Here is a 10,890-nt window from a genome sequence, read left to right as displayed (position 1 = left end):
CTCTCAGCCCCACGTACCTCACAGGGTGTCTGTTATGGGGAGAGGAAGGTAAGGAGATTGTAAGCCACTCTGAGACTCCAAGTGAAGGTATAAATCCAATCTCTTCTTCTTCCCTTTCATTCAATGAACTAATGCTAAAATGTACACATAAAATCTGGACCATGAGGATTTAAATGGAAGGCACTTGCTGGACACTACTGTGCAGCTGCAATAGAGAAACTGCATACCAAATTGTATTTGGGTACCACCCCCAACACGTTACAAGTGATGTTCCACTCCAATTTAGAAAATTAGTTGTTTTTTTAAATTGTAGCTGTAGAACAAATACACTGGAGGAAAAAGAATGGTGTGTAAGGCAGGCACAGAATCTGAAGACAAGGGGCTTACTTGTCTGAAAATTCGCAGTGAGATGTGCATATGTAATGGGCCATTAATTCATAAAGAAACAGAACAGTCCCTGTTTGGTGTAGTGGTTAAATGCGTGGATTGTAATCTGGGAGAACCAGGTTTGATTCCCTACTCCTCCACATGCAGCTGCTGGTGTCACCTTGGGCAAGCCATAGTTCTGTCAGAGGTGTTCTTGAAAAGAGCAGTTTCTGTCAGAGCTCTCCCAGCCCCACCTACCTCATAGGGTGTTTCTACGTGAAGATTGCCACCTCCCTTGGCAGCCAATCCACTGCTGAACTACTCTTATTCTAAAAATTACCACCCATGAGTTAAGCCCTATCATGAGTCCTCTCCTCTGCTGCCAACAGGAACAGCTCCCTGGTCTCCTCCCTTGCGTTCAAATACTGAAAGAGAGGAATCATGGTCCCCCTCAACCTCCCCTTCTAAAGTATCCCTGACAAGTGTTTGTCCAGCTGCTGCTTGAAGACCTCCAGTGAGGGGGAACTCACCACCACCAGCTTGGTGTAGTGGTTAAGTGCGTGGACTCTAATATGGGAGAACCGGGTTTGATTTCCCACGCCTCCACTTGCAGCTGCTGGATGACCTTGGGCAAGCCGTAGTTCTGTCAGAGGTGTTCTTGAAAAAGAGCAGTTTCTGTCAGAGCTCTCAGCCCCACCTACCTCACAGGGTGTCTGTTGTGGGGAGGGGAAGGGAAAGGAGTTTGTAAGCTGCTCTGAGACTCTGAGTGAAGGGCGGGGTATAAATCCAATCTCCTCCTCCTTCAAAACATCCCATTCTTCACTCATTCTCCAAGACAGAAGTAAAAAAACATTCTTAGGTGCCCTTTATAAATATTTCAAGTGGTATAGTTCCCATGCCACTCCTTCATCACTAGAGGAATCTATAAAATTTTCCATCATTAGGAATCCTCTGTAGTAGGGAATTCAACAGCGCGCAGGAAAAAATGTCAGATGATGCTAGTTAGGTCCATGCCATGAAAGCCTCAACTGCCCACTGCCACACATTAAGCCTCTATTAGAGAGCCAGGACTTTTGTTTTTTCCAGATCGTTGGTAACCTTACTCTGTTGGCATTTCACATACCACACAGTAAAATCCAGACCCACCCGAGATTTTTAAAGGGTAAATTGAAAAGTCAAAAGTGAGGTAGACGAGAGTTTAAGGTTATTTTACTTCCTCTGTAGGCCAAAATAGATCCTATACATAAAATGCAGCAAACACATTTCTGAAGATGTATTATACAGGTATACTTGTCAGGAACCAGGTTTGCCTTAGCTTGTGTTTGATTATACAGTCTCTCCCTTCCCCCTTTTATTCAATACTTAAAAAAAACAGTCTAGTTTTGTTTTTTTGAAAACTTGAAACTCTGCTCTAGATAGGGGTGGGATGACCACCATTAGCTATAAAAGGAAGCCAATCAGCATTCTGGACAACCAGCTGAAAAAGGGCAGGGTAGCATTGTGATCAGTGTTCCCTCTAAGCTGAGTTAGTGTGAGCTAGCTCATAGTTTTTTAGTCTCTGGCTCACAGATTTTTGTCTTAGTTCAGGAAAGATGGCTCCAGAGCACACTGATTTATGCAGTAGCCAAATTGCTCGCTCACAACTTTAATGCCAGTAGCTCACAGAGTAGAATTTTTGCTCACAAGATTCCACAGCTTAGGGGGAACATTGATTGTGATTGGTCCAAGGGTCAGCTAATCAGTACCACTGGACTTCTCCTGGAAACAGAAAGAACTAGTTGCTTATTGAGTCCCTTGGGAACATTGTATATCTAGTTGAGTTTCACTCTCCAGTGCTTACAACTCAAACTATGTTTGTCAGTGAAGTGGCAGACTGCACACTTCTTCAGATGCACACAAAAGTTTATACCCAGAATTAAACTTTGTTAGTCTTAAAGGTGCCACTGGACTCCAACTTTGCAGTATGGTATAGTGGTGAGACTTGGATTGGGAAGCCCTGATTTCAAATCTTCACTCAGCCATGAAATTTGCAGGTGATCTTAAGCCAGTCAGTGCCTCTTAGCCTAGGCTACCTATTGCTGTGAGAATAGAATTGGGGCAGGGAGAACTGGTATGCACTAGCCTGAGCCTCCTGTAGGAAGAGTATGGGGGGAAATGTGATAGATTTCACTCAGTATAACACAGTTATAGGTAGTTGGTCTGTTGTATTTCTTCTGAGTAGAGTAATATTTTGTTTATTTATTAAAACATTTATATCCCACCTTTTGGGCCAAGGCAGCTTACAATAATTTTAAAAATCACCAGCTACAACCAAAGATAAAATAACAAACCCCTTATCCCTCCCCCTCCCCCCTTAAAAGATGCCTGCTGTTCAGACCCCCTCAAATGCTCTGGCAAACTGGCAGAACTTGCAGCACCTCCTGAAGATCTCCAAGGAGGGGCCCCCTGTCATATCTTCAGGGAGTCCATTCCACAGAGCCAGAGCCATGATGGAAAAGGCCCAGGCCCTGGCGGATACCAGACAGGCCACCCTAAGCGGTGGGATAACTAACGATGGCTGCCTGATGACTGTAGTTGGCTAACAGGGACATATGGAAGGACATGGTCCTTCAGATATGTGAGTCCTAGTTCACGAAGGGTTTTAAAGGTCATAACCAGCACCTTGAATTGAACTCAGAAACAGACTGGGCAACCAATGAAGCTGGTCCAGAATGGGCAACATATGTTCCTGGAGGCTAACCTTTGACAGTAGTCAGGCTGCCAAATTCTGGACCAGTTGTAGTTTCTTGGTTGTCTTCAAGGGCAGACCCATGTAGAGTATGTTGCAGTAATCCAATTGTGAGGTTGCAGAAGAATGGATCAATATGGCCAGATCACCTGTGTCTAGGACCATTTCCACAAGAACAGTTCCCCCTGCGTTGGCATTCTTAAAGATTCAAACCAAGTGGAAGGTTCCACAAAAGATCTTTCCTTATCAGGAGTCTATCCAAATCTTCCATCCTCTTACCGCACAGTTTCTGAATCCTACTTTTCCATGAAATTTACTTTTATTTGGATCATAACTCACTGTTTCAAGAGAGGAATTCCAGCATTTAAGGTTACTTTCCTGCCATACAGCCATCTTTGTGTGTCGTAATCACCCTCAGTGGTGCATGTGAGCCACGCCTACCGCCTTCCCCCCCACCCGTAGTTGTCCGGAAACATCCTCAATTATTTTTTTAAAAAGTTTATTGATAGTGTTATAATGAAATACTAACCAATACAATGTAGCAGTGATTACCCCTTTAAAATACCAGCTGCACGGACAGGATTGCTTGTAGAACATGGGGTCATAATTCTGAGAGCCAAAGGATACTGCCAGGAGGTTTCGAACCCTCAGGCACCCCGAGTTTGTATGTTATATATGACATAATTTTTCCAAAAAGCATACCAGCTTGTGACTGTGAGGTACATTGAACAGGAGAAATGGGAGAGTGATCAGCCCTTGCACTCCAAGCATTCCTGTATCTGTCATGTCCACTGATGCTATTTGAAAGACAACTGCAAAGAACTGCAGCACAATAGAGAAATTAGGCAAGGGTCATAATAGAACCCTGTGGCAAGCTTAAAATTTAAATGGAGCAGAAATCTGCCCCCCTCCCAGTGGGAATTTCAGTAGCCAGTCAGCACCGGCCAGTCATGCCTACAACATTTACTGTCTCTGCATTTTTTAAAAAAATGTGATTGCATCGTAATGCAACTGCACGCGCACAATTTTTTTTAAAGGGGCTGATCCTTGGATGATGAAATGTGTGATGGGATGAGGGATGGCCCACTTCAGAACTGATTGTGGAACAGGCACAGTGGATGGAATACAGAGAAATGGTGAAGAAGCAGGCCCTATCGTGGAACAAAGTGAAGCCAAATCGAATCTGCAGGTGGAAATTCAAACCAACGGGAAGACCATACGGCATCCACATATTGCTAACACACAAACCCAAAGCTCTGGGCAATCTCACTCAGTGGCCTCATTAAAGAGCACAATACCCCATAAGATAAATTCCACTCAATTGATTTTGCACCTCTGGTGGAGACTCTTTGTGTCCAGTCAGACAGGAAACAGTGAAACCACTTAAAGGCTATGCCTTTAATACCAACTTCATATGACCATGTATGCATTGTATTTAGTATGTTTGTTTACTTCATTTATACCCCTCTCTTTTCTCCCCAATGGGGATCCAACATGGCTTACCACATTCTCTTCTCCATTTTCTGAGGACCAGTGTTATGTTGACTATTATACTAAGGCTGTGGTCACACACACTAAATAATCTACTTTCAATGCACTTTCAGTGCGCTTTCAAATTGGATTTTGCCAGTTCACACAGTAAAAATCCAGTTGGAAGGTGCACTGAAAGTGCATTGAAAGTGGATTATTTAGTGTGTGTGACCACAGCCTCAGACTGGGAAGAGCTGGGTTCAAATTCTATTTAGTCATGAAGCTCACTGGGTAACCATAGGTCAGTCACGTAGCCAAACCTAGCTCACAGGTCTCCTGTGAGGATAAAATGAGAAAGGGAAAACAACATATACCACTCTGAGCTTCTTGGAGGAAGGGTGGGATGAAAATATACTAGGGCCCTGTTCACACGGAGCATATGCCCCGCGGAAGGCACGATAGTCAGGCGGATTTTCCAGGCGCGATCACACCGGAATATCTGGGAGGCGTAGCGCACCTGTGGCCAACCCGTGGCATGCTGCCGAAGATGCACATTTAAAAGGTACCTGCAACAACCTACTGGCAAATGGTTTGCCATGGGCTGCATACAGACTCCCGCAGTGTGATCGCGCTGGCACACGGTTATTCCCCCGGGCTGTCCTCTTTGCTGCATGCACCGATGGATCGAAGCCCCGGTGTGCTGCCATCACGTCTGATTGCCTAATGGCGGATCAGAATGCGACGGTGCAAATAACCATGCCTCCCCCCGCGTTATCTGGCCCGTGTGACCGGGTCCTAGATTATTTATTTACTTTGAAAACTTTTATGCCTCCAGACCAGAAATCTGCTGAAGGCAGCTGAACAACAACAGAAAAACTGCAAATAGGAACCTAGCTTAAAACAAATACATCGTTGCAACAGAGATTCTTTTAGGACTCTGGCTTCGGAAAACGAAATATATATCAATGTAATAGTTAAGGTACAGCAAAATGTTAATTGATAACAATGAAAAGGTGGAAGAGACACAACAGAGAGGGAATGAAAATGTATTTCTGAATAGGGAGCATGTCAAATCTTTTTCTACTCTAGCACTATGTGAGCCAGAGAGGTGAACTTTTGAAATGGAAAGAAAATGAATGCTAGTCTGAAGGTAGTAATTGGCTCATTCCTTTATTGGGTTCCCTATTGTACTGGCCAAAAGCAATATTGGTGGATTTAGAGAGAAGGCTCTTGCCCAAGAAGGAAAAGGTTCCAAGACACCACATTATTACATAAAGGTCAGATGGTAATGAACACTACTGACATGAGCTAGCAGTAACGTTTTTCAGTAGGAAATCTCACTCCATTTGCCTCAACCAATTAAACCTACTTAAATAAATGCAAACTTAACCTAATCATTAGAAACATCATTTCAAATACTAAAAATGTTCCTTTAAAGGTGGACAAAATGTGTGTGGATGTGTTTTTACAATACAGGCATTTTAACTGAAATAGCAAAAGAAAAAGTATATGATGCTACAAATTCTTGCAAAACTGGGTAACATCTCCGGGGTGGTTACCCCAGTGTGGCTTCTCCTGGCCTTATTTCCCCAGGTCTTTTCTCCAGTTCTTCTCTTGCTTGCTGTAGCTAGCAGGACTCTGCTATGCCAAATATTTGGCAGAGGAAAGAATTTGGTCTAGATGAATGGAGGGAGAATGTGGAGAAATCATAGCTACCTCATCTTATTCAGTGATAATTTCAAAGGTCCAGGAGTTACTCTGCAGTGTGACTTATTGGTCTAAGAGTATTGGTATTGTCTAATCTGACTGGTAGATGCTGTCAAAAGTCTCAGTAGAGGTCTTCCACAACAACTACTACATGATACATTTAACTAGAGGTGCCAAGGATTGAACCTTGGACGTTCTGCATGCAAAGCAGATATCCTGCCACTGAGCCACAGACCCTTTCTGTTTCAAATGAGTAAACTTTACTAGCAGCCTACACTGTATAAGCAGAGGTCATTTCGGGGGGGAACGTGGGGGATCGCAGTTCCCCCGGGTGAGGTACGGGAGCGGGGCACATGACGAAGCCCCGCCCCCTGCTTTCGGCCGCCCCGCTTCCGGCCCTCATTCAGCCAGGAGGAGGCAGGAGAAGAGGGAGGGTAAGTTGCTTCCTCCATGCCTCTCCCCACCCCTGCCTGCCTGGGGCCAGGGAGGGCCTTCGCGGGGCTTCCTTGCACTCCCGCCGGCCTTGCAGGTCCACCGCCGGGCCCCTCATGGAGCTCAGCAGTGGAGCGGGGTGTGTGGCCTTATGACACACTTCCGGTGATGTCAGGGGGTGTGGCCTTATGACACACTTCCGGTGATGTCAGGGGGGGTGGCCTTATGACACACTTCCGGTGATGTCAGGGGGTGTGGCATATGCTAATGAGTTATGCTAATGAGTTCCCCTAGCTCTTTTCCTACGAAATGACCCCTGTGTATAAGGAGGTCTCTTGGGTCTTTCATAAAACCTTCTAGTGGTGTTTGTGCATCAATTCAACTCTGTACGGATGTACAAGGTTGTCCATGAAGACAGCTTAGTGCAAGAGTCATAAGGGAACCCAAAAGAATTCAGAACTGCAGTTGTAAATCAGTTTCATACACATAACTTCCTCATAGGAAACCAGGTGAGTTCTCAGCACCTGCGCAAAAAATAAAGACTTAGAGACTCCTGTGAACTAGTGGACAGCAGAAATAGTTTAAGGCTGCTGAGTGGTTGTCGGTTGTGTCCTTAGATCCAGTCATGTAACATCTTTTTAAAGTATTGTCTGCTTCCATATCAACCTGAACATCTTCAGAAGCCTGTTCTGCTTCTCCCTACCTCCTGAAATAAAGCTGGTAACAGCTAGGAAGAGAGCCAGTTTGGTGTTGTGGTTAGGAGCGCGGGTTCTAATCTGGGAGAACCTGGCTTGATTCCCCACTCCTTCACATGCAGCTGCTGGTGTGACCTTGGGTCAGTTACAAGTTATTTCAGGGCTGTTCTGTCCAGCACAGTCCTCGAAAGAGCTCTCTCAGCCCCACCTACCTCACAGGGTGTCTGTTGTGGGGAGGGGAAGGGTAAGGAGATTGTAAGCCGCTCTGAGACTCCTTCAGGTAGTGAAGGGTGGGGTATAAATCCAATCTCTTCTCTTCTTCTGATTGTGTCACCTCTGGAAGATTGTTTGACTGGCATCATAGCTGAGATAATCCAAACATCAAGTGAAAATTATTTTTCCTGGGCTTCTGGTATGTTCTCACTCTGATTATTCTCTCCAGTCACCCAGGGCTATAGTGGTTAAAATGTCAGACTAGGATCGGGGAGTCCCAGGTTCTAATGCCCCCTCTGCCATGGAAGCTTGAATGGCAGCCTTGGGCCAGTCACAGTGTCTCGGCATGGCCTACCTCACAGGGTTGTTGTGAGGATAAATAAAGGAGAGGAGAACAATATAAGCCACTTGGGATCCCCGTTGAGACATAAATAACTAAACAGTGAAAATGTGATTTGGCAAGGCGGCTTCATTCCACTACCAAAGCAGAATCTAGCAGCAATCCTATTCTGCTCAGCAGGTGTAATTCATAGACAGGCTTGTGCCTGAGGTCTCTTGATACTATAAAACGATCTTTTGCATTTTCGCAGCGGTCAGGAATGTCAAGTAATCAACAAAGTGTCCTTTAATTAAGGGATGACTGATGATTCCAGGCAGTATTCTTTTACCTAACATTTGGTCCCAAAGGTTTGTTTTCAAGCCCTAAATGCAATGCGAAAAACATGATACAGCAAAAGCAAATCATGAATGATTTATTGCTAGGGCTTTTTCAATACCGTATTCTGGGAAGGCAGCAAGAAAGCCTGGTGATGAATTTCTTTTTTAAAAAAAGCAAGTATAAGCACAGGCCAAATATATCATTTCTGAGCATTCTTTAGATACCTATTAGGGCTGTCAGCCAATTAAAGACGCTATGATGGTTGAAATCTTGCAAAGGGAGTGTGAGGTTGTGGTTCAATTGAGGTTGGGGGGGGGCATACAGAGATACAGATAAGCAGAGGCTCCAGGCAGACAAGGTGTGCTGTTCATTACAATGAACTCAGCAGAGGAATGATGAAAATTGTATTTCCAAACTGGTCAGGTTTATAAGTAACTTGGCAAAGAGAGTCATCTGCTGCAGCTACACTTAGCTGAATATTGTGCTAATGTAGTGCCACAAAAATCATTCGCTACCAGAATGGCTTATCCGCACAGGAAAATCCAGTTTCAAATTGTACCTGCATCACAATGATAAGAGTAATCCCTAGAAATATTTGGATGTCAGCTGACATCACAACTTTGCTCTCTGTACAGAGGCCTGGCCTCAGGTGTTTCTCTCTTTTTAGTCCAGATTGATTTGCATGTTACAAAGTACAAGTGTCCCCCACATTAACTTTCTTCAGACATGTTCTGGCCTGGGAACTTCATTCCCAGATGAGCACAAGCACAAGAAGAGACTTCAGCCTCCCTCCCCCGCTGTTTTTCTAACCTGAAATGGCCCTGGGAAGCTGCCGTTTGCCACCTGGGAAGGGGACTACGTGAAGATTTCCCCAACAGGGCAACTAGTGGGGCTGTCTCACATAAAGACGCTGGTGGGAGGGCTGAAACCCTGTGTTGCACACCATGGCCCCAGTCTGGGAACTGCAAAGGCATGTCTGACCCAAAGTCAAACTCATTCGTTAACAGAAGCAGGTTGCTGGAGCATATAGCCTTTGGTTATATCAAGTCTCTTTACTGATGTCTACTCGTCATATTTTTATCCCGCTGCTTTTCTAGGGACCTCAAGGTTGTGCCATCTTGCATTTTATCCTCACAGCAATCCTCTGAGTAAGTGAGGCTGAGAGAGTATGAGAGGCTCACAGTCATTGAGCGTTGCAACAAATGAGGATTTGAACCCAGACTTCAGAGTCCTGATCTGGCATTCTGCACCACAGTGGTTTTCAAACCTTCCCAGCTCATTACACTTTTGTGTGGCTATAGTGTTAGAAGAAAAGCCTGCCACTTTCTAAAATGGCACAGGGAAAGGAAGAAGTTGCGGCTCTTTAAAAATCCTTAATCCTAAATATTTTGCTCCACCAATGAAGGTAATATTAAACTGGGTTCAAGGCACTAATTAGCTCATTGACCAACTATAACAACTAGTTAATTGTTTATTGACCTTACAACAGTCACAAAGCCTTCAGCTTTCTTTGTCAACAAGTACGTTTAAGAGTACAGCTATAAATGTCTTAAATGCATTTGCTAGTGATGGTATCTCATTAGTTTTGTTTTACTAATCAGTGCAATGTATTTGTAGTTTTCAGATTTCAGTAATTTCCAAGATATTGCAACCAATCTCTAGATTTATTTTCCTTTCCATTTTATAGAAGATGCTTTGGCTTTCTAATAATAGCATTTTAAACATTAAAGTTGTATGAATTTTCAGTGTGCCATGATGAAATGAATTGTTTCGTTCTGTTCTCTTCCAATAATAATAACTGTTTGCTTTAAATGAGTACCTTTGGAAATAGTTTTCCTATAATATGATTTCTGTGATATCAAATTAATTTAGGAAAATGTTACTTTCTCTGAAAAGTTACATATTCTTCAAAAACCTTATCTTTCAAATCTAAAGAATGCAGAACATAGTCACAATGTGAAAGACATGATGATTTACAATTAATCATTTGAACTGAAAAGCTATATATACTCGATCAATTCAGAAGACTCAGCAATAATAATAAAAAGAAACAGAAATAAAGAGACAAAAAAGTAAGGGGCACATGGAGTGCTATGGGAACATTGAGCACAAATTATGGAGTGGCGAAGAGGTACTTTCCTCTGTCAGGGAGGCTATTTCTGGGCTTCAGTCAGGAGTTTGTGTATCCCACACACCTGAAAGCAAAATTTTGCACATTTATTAGTTGTCTCCTGGGAAAAGTCTGCAAGAAGGAGGGAGACGTATAGTTGTTCAGACCTTCCTGGTAAAGTTGACAGAATTGGAGCTATATATTGTGATCAGATATCAAATAGCAGAATGTGTTCAATAGACTCAACTTTCTACATGGGCAGAGCTGTTGAGAGAGTGGGATGTGATGGTATCTGCCTTCCAGGAGGACCAGGAATATTAAAGTGTGCAAGGATAAAGATGCTCTGATATTGGGAGATTGTGAGGTATCTGAGGTAATCTGCAGGTTGAAAGCATTTAGTATATTGGAGAATAATTGGATGCCTCCATGTCTGTGCTCTGTCCAATTGTAGAGCTTGATCCCAGAGACGCTGTTTAACTGTTTCTTATGCTCTTGGGTGCCCAAGGCACAG

The sequence above is a fragment of the Gekko japonicus genome, unplaced genomic scaffold (assembly GCF_001447785.1).
Source record: "Gekko japonicus isolate JY-2015 unplaced genomic scaffold, Gekko_japonicus_V1.1 scaffold39, whole genome shotgun sequence".
Classification (NCBI taxonomy): Eukaryota; Metazoa; Chordata; class Lepidosauria; order Squamata; family Gekkonidae; genus Gekko; species Gekko japonicus.
This window is presented reverse-complemented; position numbering follows the sequence as displayed.